A 21,872-nucleotide genomic window follows, 5' to 3' on the forward strand; every position below is an offset into this window, starting at 1 on the left:
TTTGTAGTTGTATTTGATAAACTAACACTTTTTTTATGGTTGTGTTTGAAAACAATTTTTCCATATTTGGTGTATTTATCATAATAATAATAATCTAATTATAATTTAATTTTAAGCTTACTCTTTTTATGAAATGATTTTGTTGTTAGTTTATAGAGATAGACATGTTATACTTTTGGAATTTGAAAAGGAAACATGTGTTCTTAACTTGGTTGTATTGAAAACATTTAAGTGTAAGAAAGAAACATGCCCTCTTAACTTGGTTGTATTAAAAGCATAAGTGTTCCTGTATACTAGGTGGGTGAAAACAAGAGAGAGTATATGGTAAGTGGATTAAATAGTTAAAAACAAATGTTAATCAAGGAGAAAGTTACAAAAATCTAACAAATACGCTAGGGTTAGGATATTACTATTTTGGGACATCTAAAGTTGAAGGTACATTTTATGGAGGTGAAGTCTAAGCCCTTAGGTGTAGGGCACATATTATGGGTATCTTGGATTTTTGGTATGTGTTACTGGTGTCAACTAGTGGTGGAGTGTCCAACCAATGAGTAGGCAAAGTTTTTCATTTACAAGGTTGGCATCAATCAAGTATTCTCCCTCCCTACCCAACTCTAAGATGAGGAGTGTGCATAATGGACTTGTTGTAACAAATTGCAAATATTTGATTATCTTTAAGTTCAAGGGCTTGCAGTGGCTGCCTCAACCTACAAATCTTTAAAGGAACTATGTGTTTTTAAATTAAACCCTTGTGGTCAAGGAGATGCAAAAGAGGAAGGCCTTATGGCTATTTTTAAGGGGTTGTAATGACCCTCGTCTTGTGGTAAATATGTAGATATGATGCTAATGGTCCTGATCTTAGTACATTCATGTATATAATGTAAATATTTTCCTATCACCTTGAATTGAGTAAATATGATAAATATTTTGTGGTTACCCTAATGTACATGTTGAAGTTTCACTTGCATGATTATGGGAGACACTTCTCATTTATCCTTGTGTACATGGGGAAGATCATAATTACTTTATGCGATAAAAACACCTAGTAATATTTTCACACTTAACACTATACAATAAAAGTAACCCTAATATCTTAGTGAAGAACAAGTAACTAGCTAGACTCTGGAAGGGCTTTTGGATTGACTGTTAGTGAAACTCATTGCAGTTAAGTGTGACAATGTGTGGTGAGTGTTAGTGAATGCTAGGGAAACACAAGGGAGCACTAGGTAAAAATGAATGGAAATGAATGAATAAGCACTACAAGAAAAAAGGTCATTGGTGAGGGTCATGCTTGTGATGGACCTTTAAGGTCCGTCACCAATGTCGTATATGGTGACAGTCTTTAAAAAAGCATTGTTGTAAGTATATAGTGATGGTCCTTTACGGTTTGTCCCCAAAGCCATTTTCAATGACACTTTTGGTGAGGGTCGTTAAAGGCCCGTCACTAATTCTCTCTTTGGTGACACTTTTGGTGAGGGTCGTTAAAGGACCATCACTAATTCTCTCTTTGGTGACACTTCTAGTGACGATCGTTTATTAACCATCACCAATGATCTTTTTGGTTACTTTTGGTGACGGTCAATAAATGTTCGTCATCATTTATCATTCCAATAAGTTTTTGATGACGCTTCATGCCTATGACGGACCTTTAAGGTCCATCACCAATGTCGCATATGGTGACGGTATTTAAAAAAATTGTTGTTGTAAGTGTATATACTGATGGTCCTTTAAGCTTTGTCATCAAAGCCATTTTCAATGACACTTTTGGTGAGGGTCGTTAATTGCCCATCACTAATTCTCTCTTTGGTGACAATTTTGTTGAGGGTTGTTAAAGGCCCATCACTAATTCTCTCTTTGGTGACACTTCGAGTGACAATCTTTTATTGACCCTCACCAATGCTATTTTTGGTTACTTTTGGTGACGATCAAAAAATGTTCATCGTCATTGATCATTCCAATGAGTTTTTGACGACGCTATGTACCTGTTACTATATTTTTTGTCAAAATATAATCATTAAAACCATTGTTGTGGAGTCTTTTTCATTATGTCTCCAAGGTAATAGTGGTTATCATAGCCAGTCAATTTGTTAAGATGTAATTAGTGTGTATCATTTCCCTCAAGTCATAAGAATATAGTCTTCCTATGAGTCAATGCATGATTCATCTCTATTAGGTTTATTATCTAGCAAATTTCCTTTAAATAAAGTTCCACTAGTGTGTGTAGGAACTATATTATTTAATACATAATCAAGCTCTATCAATTCTATTAATGAGAGAGACCTAGAACTCCTCAACGCTCATGGCACACCTTAACATGCTTTGGAACAATACACTAACATTTCTTGGCACCTCGCATGTCTTGGAACATCTTTGTACCTCGAACATCTTTGTACCTAGAACATCTTTCCATGAGTAGGACGCCAAAGCACATGTTGGCATGCCATAGCATAGCATAGCAGTCCCATATCATGTGTTGGCATTCCTTGTAGTCCCTAGCATGCCCTGGAACTCCTTGGCATAATATTGCATTGACAAAAATTAGCACTTGGCACACATTGGCACTTGGCATGTATTGGAACATATTATTAGTGTGCCTAGCATGCCCCTTTTGAAAAAGATAAAGTCTCGACTTATTAACCCTCTTATGTGTTCATTTCCTTTCATTTTAGCTTGGTATTTCCTTTTGTTTCCTTGAAACTCCTTGACGCATATTGGCATACTCTGGCACCTTGCACATCCTAGCATGTCTTAGCACCTGGAATGCCTTGGCACTATTTGGCACATGTTAGCACACCCCGGAACTACCTAGCACACTCTAGCACTTCTTGACATTCCCTGATATTCCCTGGTATGCCTTACCTGTTCTTAGCATACCTTGTCACTCCCTCTTTGGCATGACAGCTAGCACTGATTGACACTCCCCAACACACCCTCATATTCATTCACTTCCATGCATTTTGATATAGTGCTCCCTTGTGTTGTCCTAGTACTCCCTAACACTCCTCAACATGCATTGGCACTCTCTAGCACACCTTAGCACTCATAAGTGAAGAATGAAACTTGTAACCAATGTTACCAGACTCGGAATAGACAATAAATCGATGAGAAAAAAGAGCTAAGAGTTTTAATCAGATTAAGGAAAAATCGGGAAAAAAAAATAAAAAAATCGGGAAAAACCCAGTGAATTCAATAAATGAAAATATACACATATATTGAATTAAAAAAAAAACATTTTTCATTGATATTCAGTAAATCCATGTCCAAACAATTCATAATATCAATAGATGTCCAAAATATCATGAATGAATAAGCATCTCATATATGTTATGAGTCCAAACATGATCGAAAGTATTGAGTCATGACTCCTAACTAGTGACTACATATAACTAGAAACAACTGCTCCTAAAAGTTTACAAACAATTGCATACTAATTAGAAAAAATCAGTAACTAAGAGTCTAAGACTCTTAAGAGTGAGAACTAGAAGCGATTCCTCCCACTCCTCCGCTTGCTTGACTCTCAAAGTTCTTCAAGTCATGTAGGCTTAAAAGAGGAGCCTCCTCTAATTGGACCCAATCTGCTGCATTTGTAGTTTGCAAATCCATCTCTTCAAGGTCTATTGGTGAATGATTCAAACCTATCATTATAATGAGACATTGAAATGTGAATTTAAGTTTGACTTTGAACTTTAAAGTTTAAACTTTAAATTCCAAATCAGATTATGAAACCTTCAAATTCAATCTCCCACCTAGTATTTTCTTGTTGCGAAGTTGTAGATTGTAATGGAAAAATACAAGGTCATTTAAGCGCTCTTGTGTCAATCGATTGCGCTTCTTAGAATGTATTTTCTCAAACATGCTCCAGTTGTGCTCACAACCTGAAGCACTACATGCTTGGTTTAAGATTCGAATGGAAAATCTCTTCAAATCTGGCGTATCACTACAAAAGTTTTGCCACCAAAGACCTAGAAAGTGGCAAGGGTTCGTGAGTAGATGTACTAAATACTAAATAGTAAAAACTTAAAAAGAAAACAAAATTTAATAAAACATTTAACATACAAAATAAAGTTTAAACAAATTTAATGAACTGATAAAGCCTTCAAGCCTCAAAGGGTACCTGGCAACACCTTAGACCTTTCTCGTATAACACTGGTATAGGAAAATAATTTAGGTGGTGCTCTATAATCCTATAGTTGGGAAAAGACACGACTTTGAAATTCTGGATCAAGGAAGCACCTTTCCATGCATGTCATAAGTCCTTTGTGAACCTCCCCATCCTCATTAAATTTTCTCTTATCATAAAAATACTATGGGTTTAAGAAGTACCTAGCAGCATGTAAGGGGGAATGCAATTTCCTATCCCAATGTGCATCAATAATGTCCCAAAGAGGCATATACTTTGCCTCCTCATCCCCATATCTTCTTTTGATGGCCTCCTTTGCGAGATCCATTGCCTCATAAATGTAACCCATAGCAAGTTTGTCACCATCAACCATCTTGAAAGTTCAAGCTTTCAAATTTAAATTAATATGAAACATTGAAAATAAAAAGAAGCTTGAAATGAAATTTAAAACATGAAAAAGTTAAAAGACTTGAAGTACCTGAGAACTCTAACAAGGGACTCCATCACAACAATAATCTCTTCAACATCTTTCCAGAAACCATCATTAAGCACAAGTGCAACAACTTCAATGCCTTCAAGGGTCTTGGAATGTTTAGATGTCATCCACTTAGGTCCGAATGACATCCTCTTCATATTTAGCTTTTTCTCAACAAAAAATTGCAAAGATATGAAATTTGTTGCTAATCTAGTCACTGCAGGTCAAACAATTTCTTTACCTTCAGTGTATTTTCTCATGGTGTTTAGGAAAATAATGTGGTTGTATAGGTATTTAGTTATGGATTTTTCCTTCTCCACAACCTCATGTATCCAATGAAGCTTACCAATTTCCTCAAGCATTAAATCTATACAATAGGCAACACAATAGGTCCAAAAAATAGTGGGGTGCCTAATCTCAAAAAGTCTACCAACAACCATATAATTAGCTGCATTACTGGTGACAATTTGTACAACATGTCCTTCTCCCACTTCTTGAACAACTTCCTCCATCATTTCACAAATAAGTTGTGCAGTCTTAACCTTGTCTAAGGCATCCACTGATTTGAGAAACATTGTACCTACTAGAGAAGATACAAGGATATATATTGAAGTTCTATTCCTCTGATCTGTCCATCCATCACTCATGATCGTGCACCCTATTTCTACCCATGATGAATGAAACTCAGATAGCACAAGCATGGCATCTTCAACACTTTCTAATAGCAAATTTGTCCTAATTCTCTCTAATGAAGGAGCTTTGAACCCTGGACCTGCAACAACAACTGCATCAATCATAGCTTGCCAATAAGGACTTATGGCACAGTGGAAAGGTATGTCAGAATAGTACCAAAAGTTAGCAATGGCCTTCCTTGCCTGACTATGGATATTTTTTTTCCAACCAGTGGTATCCAAGGTAGGTTGGGAATTGGGTTTTGTGCGGGGAGAAAAAAAGGTGTTTATGTTTCCACCTCCAATGTTGAATGCAGGAGGATTCATTTGGACTTGGAGGCATGTGTGGGAAACTTGGGAATTGCATTGAGGATTCAACAGAGGGAGATGACAATGGGGTAGTGGAAGAAAAATTGTCAACTCCAAGAGTTCCTATTTCTTTTTTTTTCTTTTCTTTCTTTGCATTATGCTGACTCAACATATCAATGGCCAAGGTTGCTTGGTGTTTGACATTTTCGTCAATGTTTTTGCAGAGACCTATATCATGGTCGGGTATTTTTGCAAGGTGGTACTTGAGTCTATAAATGCCTCCACTACATTTCGCTTTGCAAAATTTAGAAAGGAGCTTAGGGTCTCCAAGAATCTTGTCACAATAAGCCCAAGCAAAGTCCTTCTCCCTCGGAATTGTTGTTGTTTTGGACTTATGTTTAAATTGTGGCTTCTGTTTAGATTTGGAGTTGTGCCTTCTATTTAATTTGGCTCCTATAAAATACAATAAAAAATTAAAATTAAAAATGCCATATATAACTTTGCAAAAAAGAGGGTTGGTTTTAAAGGATATGAGGTTTTGTTAAGGATCAAAGAGGAGTCTATCCAGCAACACAAGCACATTTCAACCTAATATATCATTATGACCTTGAAACAAAATTAGGTATATATGAGGAAATGCTACCTAAAGGAAATATTATCAACATATATTGCATTGTAATATTGAATTTGCAAGTTCATTTAGCATAAGAAAACTGAACCAATACATCAATAACATATTCTGGAAGAACAAAAATACCCAAAGTTGTGAGTGCATTATTAAAGCCTTTGAAGTTGGAAAAATATCGACCAAGGAAGGAATGCTTGATGACTTGGTCGATGGTTGGTATGAAACCATTTCTTAGTGAATTTTTTAAATCTATTTAATCCCTATTTATAGGGTTGAAAATTCATAACCACAGGAATACGCCGAACATTCGATTGCTAAATAGTGAAACTTGCCATTGAAAACGACATTGAAACTTCAATATAGTAATATACCTAGTATTTAAGCGAAGTGCCAATGTACCTCGATTGTTGAATAGTGAAGTGGTTAAGCCTAAAGGTAACACACGCTGAAGGTGACGCGCGATTGCCCGAGGGTCGATATGGAGTATGGATAGAGCACACATTGGCGACTGCCCGATATGGAGTCTGGACTTAGGCTCACCTTAGCAGTTCCCCGATATTGAGTCTAGACTGTGTAATAGTGAGTAGTGATTGATTACTGAAGGTATCGACATATGAGTTTTGGGCCTGAGAAATGAGAAATAAATTTTGGAATGACTGACATTTAGTTTTTAGCAATGCGGCATACCTAAACTTGAAAAACTTGTGCTCGTCGAGTCAAGGTTGAAAATCGAATAAATTGGAATCAATCGCAAGAATCTGCTTTAATCAGCAAGTCTCAAGTCAAACTTGCATTGACCATGAGTTAAAATTGGTCAACGTGAGTTTGACTTGCAAATATTTAGATCGGATCATTTGGAGAGCGAGCAGATTCCAACTCGTGATTAATCGTGATTGATCGGTGAGTCCTGTTTCACTTCTTGTAACTGAAATCCGAACTGAAAATAGGAGATCTTATAATTGAAACTAATTGTGAATTTTCTAAACTGAAATTGGCCCATTGGCATCGTTTCTATTTGCGGCTGGGCACGTCAATGGAAGAGATTCATTTTAAATCAGGTTCATGGAGAAAATATTTTATGGAAGATGTTTATTTTATGTCGAGGAAGACATAGTAATATTTTTTATTAAATTTGAATAACAATAGTATCTACTCTGTATCTCCTGTATCTCATTATTTTTATCTCCTATAACTCATACAGAAAGTGGGGTAATAGTGGACATGTAGCATCAAGCTCCACTCCTTTTAATCCAAAGTTCTTCATGCAAACCTTTGTGTCACTTGTGCCGCAAAGCCTTCACTGTAGAGTGTGGAGTTAACACCTACCTCTGCATGACAAAAGCTACACATACCTTTTGACTTGGTTTTTTCACCTTTTTTCCATTCTTTGTTTGGAATCTAGGACAACAAGCTCCACATACCCTTTTTCCATACCTATATGTGAGTGTAACTTTTCACATTTTCTTTGCTTCAACCAATATCAAAAGCATTTGTGAGCTTCTTTCAAGGCATGAATACATGCTTCAATCATGGAAATTAGAAAAGTTTCTAAAGCAAAAAATAACCATGGAGTTATCCTTTTCCATTTCAAATATGTTAGGATTCTATTGAGAGTTTTTTAGAGATAATTATTAACTGGCCCTCTACTTTTCCCTTTTCCTTAATATAAAATGCACCTCATATTACATTTCTAATCAAGAGATTTACATCAAATACTAGATCAAAGGGCCAAGGACTTTTCATAAGTGCTTCCTTTTCCAGTAGAAGAATAAATGGTCAACATGTTAGCTTGGCTCCAATTTCTTGGGAATTAATAATTGTTTTGAAAAATGACAACTCTTGCTTGAATCTAGAACTATGTTTAAGCTTTGAAAATGGATTTTCCTCCAAAATGATCTTGAAAAGGTCCTTATTAAAGGCTTCTCTATATCTCCTCCACTAGAATGGATGGCTTGTATTTTGAAAAGTATAGCAGAGCTCCCTTCTGAAAAGCTTGATCATCCCATTGTCACCAAGAGCTCCTCCTTTTCCCCAAATTGGACCCAAAACAACATTGAGTACTTAATTATGATCCAACCTGAGAAATTTTGATTAACACTGCAACTCAAGAGCTATTAAATTTAAAGTGCACTAATATGATTCATCATTCTTTCATTAAATAAGTATATTGCTTTTGAATTTGTCATTTTTGCTTGTAGTATGTGGTACTGACCTTGTTTCACCTGAAAGGGTTTTTATTCTTGGACTATGACAATGCTAGTAAGATTTAGGCCTTTTGTAGTATTTGTACCCCATGATCATTTTTGCAAGATGTATGTCCTATGTGGAAAGAAATAAGAATTGTTGGAAATAATACTGAGAGGGGGGGTGAATCAGTATTATCAGATCAATAAAATTTTTTCATTTCCATATTCAGATTCATATACGCTACTTCAGTTAAGGATACCCGCATATATACGCAACTATGATTAAGGCAACTAGCGTATATCCAGAATACTTATGATTCAGTTAATCCATTAAATGTTGATCTTTAGTTAGTGCATCAGAACTTAATTAACCATATGAACAGTAAGCAGGTGCAGTAAAACAAAACAGATCATCACACACAAGAAGCACACATGAACACCATGATATAAGGTGGAAACCCAATGTGGGTGAAAACCACCTGCTGCAAGTCGTCTCTATCTTCTTTTAATAAGAAACTTCATTTTACAATAGTTCTGTACTGGTGCAGTCTTATACCAGTACGCAGGCTTCTACCTCTAGAGGGCTACAACCCTCTCTCGTTTTTAGACTCTCTTGGATGGGAGCTACAACCCCCTTAGATCTTATACTAGCTGATCCATTTAATAGTACGTAGGTGCCTGCCTACTAAATGCTCCAATCTTCACTCATTCTCCAACTGCTACTGGAAGGGAGTTACCACCCCCTTGGCTCTTGTACTAGCTGATGTACTAGTACGTAGGTGCCGACCTACAATCTCCTTTCATCCACCAGGGACCACATTTCATACATTTTCAGACTGGATACTCCTGAAGCACAACACTATAATTCGAAAGCCACGTTTCATCCAATTTTCATACTGGACCCATCAATGTCATTGAAGCACAAAATCAATAAATACTGACATCATCAATCTCTGAATCACTGAAACACTGAAACCCTGTCAACAACACAGTCACCAGAACACAGAGCAAACAACAGAACTCTGCAATAACAATCAGACCCAACTGCAACTTCAAATATCATACTTCATAATGTATACGCTACTACGATGAACCAAACCTGCGTACATACGCGCTTTCACCAAAGCCAACCCGTGTACAGATCTATAAATATTCAATCATGACTTGCAGCTATTTCAAACTTAAGTTATACCCAGTTCAGAACATTACATGCGTCAGAATACAGATCTAGAATAAGCATAATCAACCATATAGAGATAGTTCATTTCAAACCATTTGATCCCGATCTATCCTTAGATCTTGTTCTCCATCAACCGGTGAGATCCCTCCTTAGCTTAAATCAAGCAATGCATCATAACCCATATCCTGCATACTGGATCTCATACTTCATTAGATATTCAAGACTTTCTCCATGCCTTTGCCTAATGATCTTCTTCTCCTTTTATAGTCTTAGGCCTTACTCAATACCATGGTCCAAAACCATTGAGAACTAATACTAGGGACCCAATACCTGGGTTCAACACTTCGGACGCAATACCAAGGACCAAAACCATAGGTCTAAATACCATGGACCCAAAAATAAGCTTTCCCACATGTACGCGATTTTCCGTGCATGAAAGTGCGTGCATACGCATATGAGACTTTTGATCGGCAATCCCACGTGTATACGCGCCTTTGTATTAGTGAAGCTGCATGTATAACCTACGTGTATACCCTACTTGGTATATAGCGAACCTGCATATATACGTGACTTGGTACATAGTGAACCTACGTATAACCTGCTTGTATACCCTACTTGGTATATAGTGAACCTGTGTATGTACTCAGAACCTGCATATATACTCTTCTTTCATCATTCTTTGTAGTCTGATCATCAAATCTTTGCTACTGATCTGCTGCAATATGATCTGTCATCTGTGTGATTTTCCATTAAGGACAACACTTGTCTCATAAGTGATTTGGTGTTGTTGCCATCAAGTCCAAAGGGGGAGATTGTTGGCATTATGATGCATGTGTTGTACTTGATGGCAACCCACTTGTGGAAGAACATCTCACTCATTTATAACTAGATGAATCTACAGAAGAGATATCAGATGTGACTGAATGCTGGATAGCTCAAAGGAATCAGATGACAGTTCTCAGTAATGACAAGATAGCTTTGCCATCAAGTCCAAAGGGGGAGATTGTTGGCATTATGAGACAAGTGTTGTCCTTGATGGCAAATCACACAGATGACAGATCATATTGCAGTAAATCAGTAGCAAAGATTTGATGATCAGACTACAAAGGATGATGAAAGAAGAGTATATATGCAGGTTATACACGCAGCTTCACTAATACAAAGGCGCGTATACACGCGAGATTGTCGATCAAAAGTCGTGTATGCGTATGCACGCACTTTCATGCACGGAAAAGCGCGTACATGTGGGAAAGCTTATTTTTGGGTCCGTGGTATTTAGACCTATGGTTTTGGTCCTTGGTATTGCGTCTAAGTGTTGAACCTAGGTATTGGGTCCCTAGTATTAGTTCTCAATGGTTTTGGACCATGGTATTGAGTAAGGCCTAAGACTATAAAAGGAGAAGAAGATCATTAGGCAAAGGCATGGAGAAAGTCTTGAATATCTGATGAAGTATGAGATCCAGTATGCAAGATATGGGTTATGATGCATTGCTTGATTTAAGCTAAGGAGGGATCTCACCGGTTGATGGAGAACAAGATCTAAGGATAGATCGGGATCAAATGGTTTGAAATGAACTATATCTATATGGTTGATTATGCTTATTCTAGATCTGTATTCTAACACATGTAATGTTCTGAACTAGGTATAACTTAAGTTTGAAATAGCTGCAAGTGATGATTGAATATTTATAGATCTGTACGCGGGTTGGCTTTTGTGAAAGCACGTATGTACGCGGGTTTGGTTCATCATAGTAGCGTATACATTATGAAATATGATATTTGAAGTTGCAGTTGGGTCTGATTGTTATTGCAGAGTTCTGTTGTCTGCTCTGTGTTCTGGTGACTGTGTTGTTGACAGGGTTTCAGTGTTTCAGTGATTCAGAGATTGATGATGCTAGTATTGATTGATTTTATGCTTCAATGAAATTGATGGGTCCAGTATGAAAATTGGATGAAACGTGGCTTTCAGATTATAGTGTTGTGCTTCAGGAGTATCTAATTTGAAAATGTATGAAATGTGGTCCCTGGAGGATGAAAGGAGATTGTAGGTCGGCGCCTACATACTAGTACATCAGCTAGTACAAGAGCCAAGGGGGTGGTAACTCCCTTCCAGTAGCAGCTGGAGAACGAGTGAAGATTGGAGCATTCAGTAGGCAGGCACCTACGTACTAGTAAATGGATCAGCTAGTACAAGAGCTAAGGGGGTTGTAGCTCCCATCCAGGAGAGTCTAAAAACGAGAGAGGGTTGTAGCCCTCTGTAGGTAGAAGCCTGCGTACTGGTATAAGACTGCACCAGTATAGAACTATTGTAAAATGAAGTTTCTTATTAAAAGAAGATAGAGATGACTTGAAGCGGGTGGTTTTCACCCACAGTGGGTTTCCACCTTATATCATGGTGTTCATGTGTGCTTCTTGTGTGTGATGATCTGTTCTGTTTTACTGCACTTTCTTATTGTTCATATGGTTAATTAAGTTCTGATGCACTAACTAAAGATCAACATTTAATGGATTAACTTAATCATAAGTATTCTGGATATACGCTAGTTGCCTTAATCATAGTTGCGTATATACGTGGGTATCCTTAACTGAAGTAGCGTATATGAATCTGAATATGGAAATGAAAAAGTTTTATTGATTTGATAATACTGATTCACCCCCCCCTAGTGTTATTTCCAACAATTGGTGGAGATGCGGGGTATAACCTGCGTGTATACCCTACTTGGTATATAGCAAACCTGTGTATATACGCGACTTGGTACATAGTGAACCTGCGTATAACCTGCTTGTATACCCTACTTGGTATATATTGATCCTACGTATGTACTCAGAACCTGCATATATACTCTTCTTTCATCATTCTTTGTAGTCTGATCATCAAATCTTTGCTACTGATCTGCTGCAATATGATCTGTCATCTGTGTGATTTTCCATCAAGGACAATACTTGTCTCATAATGCCAACAATCTCCCCCTTTGGACTTGATGGAAAAGCTATCTTGTCAATACTGAGAACTGTCATTTGATTCCTTTGAGCTATCTGGCATTCAGTCACATCTGATATCTCTTCTGTAGATTCATCTAGTTATAAATGAGTGAGATGTTCTTCTACGAGTGGGTTGCCACAAAGTACAACACATGCATCATAATGCCAACAAGAATTTAGTTATTACCTCCTAAACTAAAGCACTATTTGTTTTAGTAGGTGCCATGTAACGTCCTCTACAAATTGAGGAGGAATGGAACGTAATATCCTATCCATCCCGGTAGGCTACAGTCCTCCATAAAGGGGGAAAAAACCCAAAATACCCATTGTTGGGCAATTTTTGGGGAAACTGGGCTTAAAAATCCCAAATTTGGGGTTTGGAGTAAGGTTTACTTAATCACTTAAGAATATGAAACCCCTCTGGAAAATCTATAAATAAAGAAGGATTGAATTCATTTTGGATCACCAAGTGTGGATTAATTCATTTGTTCTTGAGCATTAGGTCTGATAGTTTTTGACCCCTTCTATCTCTTGTCAATTTCGGTGGTGAAATATTCCACCCTAGTTGACATTCCCTTATTATCTCGTTGTTTGAGAACAAGGGTCTCTGGATGGTTAGCAAATTCTGTTGGATATTGGTCTCTTGTCTTTTTCTGGGCACAAGATTTATGTTAAAGCTGAATGAATTTGGAGGATAGTGCATGATAGCTTAGTTCTGTTTGGCATACACCTCTCTTTAAGGAAGCAACAAATTTTCTGAGTCCTTAATATCTTGTTCTGCGCAAAGCAATTACCTTAGGCAGTGGATTCGTTTCTGGAACCTGCAGTAGCGAAACTCTTTACTTTATTTAGTTTTTGCATGCACAGTTAAAAGGAGGACTTCCCTAGTTATTAATTCTCAACCTTAGCTACGGAAGCATGTTTGCATATCTCATATCATATTCACTAGCGACAAACTTTAATTGCCTTGTCTATCCATGCAAGGAAGGTGCATTAGGATTAGGAGTTAAGAAAGTTGAGACATTGTTGTACATATTTCCAAATTCATTGTACCTTCCAGAGTAAAGGAAAAGTGAATAGTAGTGTTTGAAATTTTTAGTTATTTATTGTTTCAAAGAGTAATAAATAGTGATGTGATTTGAGTTTCAAATCTGTGTACTTCTTGTTACTTTCTTTAGTGGCATGTGCTTCCTTGTTCAGAATAAGGGGTTTTCTTGCAATATCTAGCCTCCAAAGCTTCTTCAATGCAAACTAAATATCAAATCTTGCCCTCGTACTCCAAATCATCTAAGGCATCACCCTAGAGAAGTTCCAAAGTAGACCAATGAGCTTTGACAGGCCAACTCCAACCCCATGTCACTATACAAGTGTTGACATCACTCCTACAAAAATTATTCTAAAGTGTTGCATCCCACACCAAATCCTAAGATGGATGCCCAAAGGGGTTCTAGAACGAGGCTCAACCTTCATTACCACATTTAAGACTTTTCAAAGGGATCGGTCCCTTTAAACCATACCAATTTTTACACTTTCACAATTTGGCCATACTCCTATCAATTTATAGTTTGTATTGAAAAGTCAGTGCTATTTTACATGTTAATTAAATTTAGGAACAATTATAGGTCAGCTCCAGCAAAATGTCAACAAATTTGTGGGTTAGGTTGGCATTTCTCCAAATAATATCACATATGTATATATAATCACACATTTTCCTTTTTAGATCTTGATTGGTTGAAAAAAAAGGTTCGTTGCGTGTGTAATTTTGTCCCATACCTCCACATCAACACTCATAGATAACAATATTCTTAATTCTTCATTTGTGTGCACAGTAAGGTCCCATTTGGTTGCTATTTTTGATGGAGCAACCTCTGACAGTACACCTTTTACCACATAGATGTTGTTGTTGGATAGAAATATCCAAAGGAGTCTGACACCAGACATATAAATGGCTATTGTATATCACAATAATAAGCATTAACATATGAAGATGTGCAGACTCTAAACTATGGGCATTCAATCCATTACTTTTTCTTTCATGGCAGATTTCGTTCTGCATAGTAGATGTGTTGTGGCACTTGAGTGTGTTCGCATAAAAAATTCTAAGGACAAACTCGGATTCGCATGTGTCAAGGAAATTCAACATATGCCTTTTTCACCTAAGAACTACTTGTAACTCATCTTAGGGTACTCATGTATAATCTCACTCATCCCACTTAACAAGTTACCAAGACAAGGCTCATCACATCCAACCTTGATCTAAAACAATTAACCAACACAATTTATATCTTAACATGCCATAGCACCTGACATTTCTTAGAATGCCTCAACACTATGTGGCATGTGTTAAAATCCCCTACATTCCTTGGCATGCTTTCACACTCCCTAGTACATAGTGGCACTTCCTAACATGCCTTGGTAGTTTAGCATACCTTGGCATTTCCTAGCATATAACCTTGTCACTCCCTCCTTAACACACCTAGAACTCATTGAAACTCCCTCTCACACACTCTTATTTGTTAATTTCCATGCATTTTGAACTAGTGCTTCCTTATGTTTCCTTGACACCCCCTAACACTCCCTAGCTCACCCTAGCACCTGACACATCTTGGCCTACTGCCTTAACACTCTAGCATTCCTTGGCACTACATAGTATACCTTGTCACTCTCTCCTTAGCACACCTAGACATCGCTGACACTCTTGGTCACAAACTCTTATTCATTCATTTCCATGCATTTTTACCTAGTTCTCCCTTGTGTTTCCCTAGCACTCCTTATCACTCCTTGACACATGTTGTTACACCCTAGCACCTATGACATCTTGGCATGTCGCCCTACCCTCTAGCATGACTTAACGCTGCCTAGCCTACCTTGTCAATTTTTCCTTAGCACACCTAGAACTCACTGAAACTTCTAATCACAAACTCTTATTTGTTCATTTCCATTCATTTTGACATAGTTCTCCCTTGTGTTTCCCTGGCACTCCCAACTAACACTTCCTTACACGCGTTGGCACATCTTGGCCGCATGTCGCCCTAGAACTCTAGAATTCCTTAGCATTGCCAAGCATGCCTTATAACTCCTTCTTAACACACTTGGAACTCACTAACACTCCACGCCACACGCTCTTATTCCTTCATTTCCATGCATTATGACCTAGTGCTCCCTTGTGTTTCCATAACACTCCCTAACACTCCTTGGTACACATTGGTAGACCATGGCACTTGTCACATCTTAGTAGGATTTCCTAGCACTCTATTGTCTATTGGCACTGCTTATCATACGTTGTCAGTCCCTCCTTAGCACACCTATAACTTGTTAACACTCCCTATCACACACGCACATTCATTCACTTACATGTAATTGAAATGAGTCCTCCCTTGTGTTTCCTTGGCAATCCCTGGCATGTGTTGGCGCCACATCCTAGAACCTAGCACACATTGGCATGCCTTAGCACTTGGCATGTCTTGATATGCCTAACATTCCTTGGAACTTTATAACATGATTTAGCACTTCCTGAAATTCCTTGCACACCTTGGCACTCCCTAGTTTTCATGCCCTCATAGATAACCTTACTTTCTTTGTGACTTGGGAACCCAACCAAGTCATTGAAAAAATAGTGTTGTGTCTAGACCAAAGTCTCCCTTTGTCTCAAACTGCTTTTTCCATCCTCTTATCACAATTGTAGGCTTTCCTCCTACAAGTCCTAATATGAAATTCTCCTAACACACTTCGTCCATGGGACACCTAGAATTCACTGACACTCCCTGGCATAATCTCTTATTCATTCATTTCCATGCACTTTGACCTAGTTCTCCCTTATGATTCCCTGACACTCCTAAACACTCCTTGACATGCATTGACACTATCTGGCATATGTCAGCATGCCTTTTCATTCCTTGGCATGCCATGGCACTCCTCAATTATCACTCCCTCATAACTACCTTTATTTTCTTTTAGACTTAGGAACCTAGCCAAGTCCTGCCTCGACTACAACAACTTTACCAAGTTACATTTACTACAACTAGACTATGCCTTGTTCCCCTAATGGACTATAAATCATCTTAGGCTTCTCATTTCCAATATTAACTCATCCCACTTAACAAGTTACCAAGTCAAGGATCACATCCAAGTGTGCCCATAAAACAACTAAGCAACATAGTTTACATCTTCACATGCCATAACATCTGGCACGTATAACAATCCATTGGCACTACATGGCACACATTATCATCCCCTACATTCCTTGGCATGATTTTCCACTCCCTAACAAACCCTACCACTCCCTAACATGTCGTGACACTCTAGCATGCATTGGCACTGCCTATCATACACCCTTGTCACTCCCTTCTTAACACAATTGGAAATTGCTGACACTCCCTATTACACACTCTTATCTATTCATTTCCATGCAATTTTAACTAGTTCTCCCTTGTGTTCTAAGGCACTCCCTGACACACATTGGCACACCCTAAGACTTGGCACATCTTGGCATGTCACCTTGGCACTCTAGCATTCCTTGGAACTACCTAGCATACCTTATCACTCCCTCCTTAGCACACCTATAATTCACTAACAATCCCTGACACACACTCTTATTCATTCATTTCCACGCATTTGGAACCAGTGCTCCCTTGTTTTTCCCTGACACTCCATAACTCTCTCTAGCATGCATTGGCACACGTTACCACCTAGCACATCTTGTCATGTTTTCCTGGCCTCTAGAATGCCCTAGCACTGCCTAGCATACTTTGTCACTGCCTCCTTAGCACACCCTGAAGTCACTAACACTTCCTGTCACAAACTCTTAATCGTTCATTTGCATGGATTATTTGCACCTAGTGCTCCCTTGTGTTTCCCTAACTCTCTCTAACACTTCCTAGCACTATTTGGCACATCTTGGCACCTAGCACATATTGGTTGCATGTCGCTCTAGTATGCTAGAATGACTTAGCGCTACTTAGCATACCATGTCACTCCCCTCTTACCACACCCGGAACTCATTGACACTCCCTGTCACACACTCTTCACTACAAGAAAAAAGGACGTTGGTGAGGGGAAAAAAATGTCACCATAAGCTCATTGGTGATGGTCAAAAGAGCATTCGTCACCAAAAACTGAACGTGACCAAAGGTGGCATTGCCAAAAGAATAGGTGTTGTAGTGACATAAAAATTCCATCACCAATAATTATTTATAATGATGGATAACGACCGTCACCATTTCATATGAGCAATGGTGATGGACCATAGCCTCCATCACCAAAAACTGAACCTCACCAAAGGTGGCATCGCCAAAAATATAGGTGTTGTAGTGACATTCAAAGTTCGTCACCAATAATGATTTATAATGACAGATATGGACTGTCACCATTGCATATAAGTAATGGTGACAGACCATAGCCTCGGTCACCAAACACTGAACATCACCAAAGGTGGCATCGCCAAAAGTATAGGTGTTATGGTTACATTCAAGATCCATCACGAATATTGATTATAATTATGAACAATGACCATCACCATTTCATATGAACAATAATGATTTATTGTAATGGATCTTTAATGGTTGTCACTATTGGTGCATATATATGGTGACGTTCATTGACCATCACCAAAATTCGTATTGCTAGAAGTATAGGTGTTGTGGTGACATCCAATATCGATCACAAATAATGACTATAATGACGGACAATGATCGTCACCATTTCATATCAACAACAACGATTTATGGTTACGGACCTTTGAGGGTCGTTCCTATTGATGCGTATATATGGTGACGTTCGTTGACCGTCACCATTTCATATTTTTGGTGACAGTCAAAAAATGTCACCAAAGCTCATTGGTGATGGTCAAAAGGGCCTCCGTCACCAAAAATTGATCGTTGGAATTCCATATGGATGTTAGGGCATGATGGAATCGAACCACAAACCTCCTGCTTGTAAAGCAGGTGCTCTTCCATTGAGATAACACCCTTTAAAGAATTATATTTTTTAAAATTAGACCTTGAAACTTCATAAATTGTAAATTCTACAAATTTCAATAAATTAAAGTCTCAGCAATATTTTACTAAACAAGCAAAGAAACATCGAAGATGTAGGTCCCTACCTAATGGTTATTGAAGTTATGAAAATTGGGTGGAGGGAAAAATAGTTATGTATAAGAGAATCAATATGTTTAGTTGAATACTCAATTAGAAGTGAAACTCTGAAGACATTTATAACCTATAAATGACATATAACTATCAAATGCACCAAATATTGCAAAGGAAATGTCATAAGTGGATATCATATGGAAGAAGAGGAGGCAGGGACTTGGAACCCTTGTACATATTGGCATGCCTTAGCACTTGGCACATCTTAGCTTGTTTGACATGTCTTCGTACTATCTGGCACATCTTAGCATGCCCTAGCATTCCCTAACACACCTTGGCAGTCATGACCTCACAACTAGCATTGCATTTTTCCATGACTTGGGAACCTTACATTCACTAGAACACCTTGGCACTCCCTAGTTGTCATGCCCTCTGTTATCCTCCATAATGTCCCAGGCTGATGAAGATATCGATGGAGGTAACCACAGACTAAGATTTTAGTTTGGTAGATAGCCCTACCAAACCAGAGAGGCCTCTCTCTATGAAATCACAGCCAAGAGATGACTGGAATGTAAAGGATTTTAGGTTAGATAGCTAAGGTCAGGTGGGTTTTTGGAAAATTGAAGGACTTGGAACTCTATCCACCTGTGTCTTGTTTGGCAGGGACTTTGTCAAGGAGGCAAGGACTTGGAACTCTGTCTAGGATAAAGCACCTAACATGCATGATATAAGCTCCCTAGAATAGAGTACCTCCTACCTAGAAGAGTGTCCCCTGCTCAAAATATAGAACCCTTCTCTAATGTGCACTTTTCTTAGAGATAAATCTGTGCATACAATAATACTAAGAAAAACACCTAAATTAAGAAAAGTAAGCATCTAATTCAAACTATAAAAGTATAATAAATATGGCTCTATATAAGTTTTGGAAACACTAGACAAGCATGCTTTCATACAACAACAATAAGATGCCTAAAATCGATGTGATTCTTTCATCGTTGCTATAGCCTCACAACAAAACTGGAACCTATAGCATGTACCCCAAGGCTATATGCATTTGCTGAAGGTGTACATTGAAGGATTTATTGGGATGAAATACTATTGAAGGAGAAACACGTTCAAAACAATAGATAAAGTCTCTTACGAATTCAACCCATTTGCACACATACCAAGGCCCCTACTAGGTACACTTCTCCACTGAATGAAAACTACAATGTATTGTAGTGCTGCTGAAGGAAAAGCATCTTTAGTGCAACACGGATAAAACTCTAACAGCTATTTCCACTGTGGCCTTGGTTGTCAATGATATCATCAATATAGGTAACAATTTCGATAATTGAAAAACCAAAAGGTGAGATGCATAGATCATTTGAAATGACAGATTTGGGCATACTTTATTATTGTTTAGGAGTGTTAGTATAGAAAATGCAAGGTAACTTGTTGCGTCTTTATTTCACAGGCCAAGGATGCGAAGAAATACACAAAATATTAAATAGCATGGTATAATTCGATTGGAGGTTATTTTGAAACGGGAATGGAATTCTCCTTGTGTGGGTTCTAATCTAGTGGGTATAACTTTAAATAAGAAACTGATAGTTATGGGGTTGAAATTGTCTCACAATTCATGAAAAGTCTCAAATTTGTTCTCTACAAAGAAGTAGAGTGAGTCGTTAGGTTTATGGAAGGGAACACCCTATTCGCAGGAAGATAACTTGAAATTATTTGGGCATATTATTTCTCGTCTTCTTGTACATGTGTGCTTTGAAAAGATAACCACATCCAAAGACTCAATAACAATTCTGGTAAACTTTATAGATGTGAAGCACTTCTGAGAAAACCCATTGCTTCATGACAATTGAGTGAGGAATATGTCAAAGGATTCAATCTTGCACTTAGCCATAAAAAGGAAGTTGGGGTATCCAACATCTTGCCAACAAACTGACTCCAACCATAATGTGAAAGGCAGGTTAACTACGAAACCTCTTTCCCACTTTGTAGTATAGTTCCCTCTTGAATTCCTAAAGGTATCATGCATGTTAGGTGATTTATCCTAGAGAGAGTTCCAAGTCCTTGCCTCCTTGACAAAGTCCCTGCCATACAAGACACTGATGGATAGAGTTCCAAGTCCCTAAATTTTCCAAAAACCCACCGGACTTTAGCTATCTAGCCTAGAATCCTTTACATTCCAGTCATCTCTTGGCTGTGATTTCATAGAGAGAGCCCTCTCTGGTTTGGTAGGGCTATCTACCAAACTAAAAGCTTGGTCTATGGTTACCTCCATCGATCTCTTCATCAGCCTGGGACATTATGGAGGATAACAGAGGGCATGACAACTAGGGAGTGCCAAGATGTTCTAGTGAATGTAAGGTTCCCAAGTCATGGAAAAATGCAATGCTAGTTGTGATGTCATGACTGCCAAGGTGTGTTAGGGAATGCTATGGCATGCTAAGATGTGCCAGATAGTACGAAGACATGTCAAACAAGCTAATATGTGCCAAGTGCTAAGGCATGCTAAGATGTACAAGGGTTCCTAGTCCCTACCTCCTCTTCTTCCATATATGATATCCACTTATGACATTTCATTTGCAATATTTGGTGAATTTGATAGTTATAGGTCATTTATAGGTTATAAATGTCTTCAGAGTTTCACTTCTAATTGAGTATTCAACTAAACATATTGATTCTATTATACATAACTAATTTTCCCTACACCCAATTTTCATATCTTCAATAACCATTAGGTAGAGACCTAAATCTTCAATGTTGCTTCGCTTGTTTAGTAAAATATTGCTAAGACTTTAATTTATTGAAAGTTGTAGAATTTACAATTTATAAAGTTTCAAGATCTAATTTTAAAAAATGTAATTCTTTAAAGGGTGTTAGCTCAATGGAAGAGCACCTGCTTTACAAGCAGGAGGTTGGTGGTTCGATTCCATCATGCCCTAACATCCATATGGAATGGCGATGATCAATTTTTGGTGATGGAGGTTCTTTTGACCATCACCAATGAACTTTGGTGACATTTTTCGACCCTCACCAAAAATATGAAATGGTGACGGTCAACGAATGCCACCATATATACACATCAATAGTGACGACCCTCAAAGGTCCATAACCATAAATCATTGTTGTTGATATGAAATGGTGACGGTCGTTGTCCATCATTATAGTCATTATTCATGATGGACATTGAATGTCACCACAACACCTATACTTCTAGCAATGCGGCTTTTGGTGA

The 21,872-nt window shown here is 37.9% G+C and overlaps 1 non-coding gene across 1 annotated transcript; it reads left to right on the top strand.

The window, feature by feature from the left end:
• The first annotated feature begins 21,507 nt into the window (after positions 1-21,507).
• Positions 21,508-21,579, top strand: TRNAV-UAC (transfer RNA valine (anticodon UAC)). The gene has a single exon. It is a non-coding gene; the product is annotated as a tRNA-Val (tRNA).
• Positions 21,580-21,872: the final 293 nt, after the last annotated feature.

This window comes from Pinus tabuliformis, chromosome 2_2 (assembly GCF_031772625.1).
Source record: "Pinus tabuliformis cultivar Carrire ecotype Pingquan chromosome 2_2, CPIR1, whole genome shotgun sequence".
NCBI classification, from domain to species: domain Eukaryota; kingdom Viridiplantae; phylum Streptophyta; class Pinopsida; order Pinales; family Pinaceae; genus Pinus; species Pinus tabuliformis.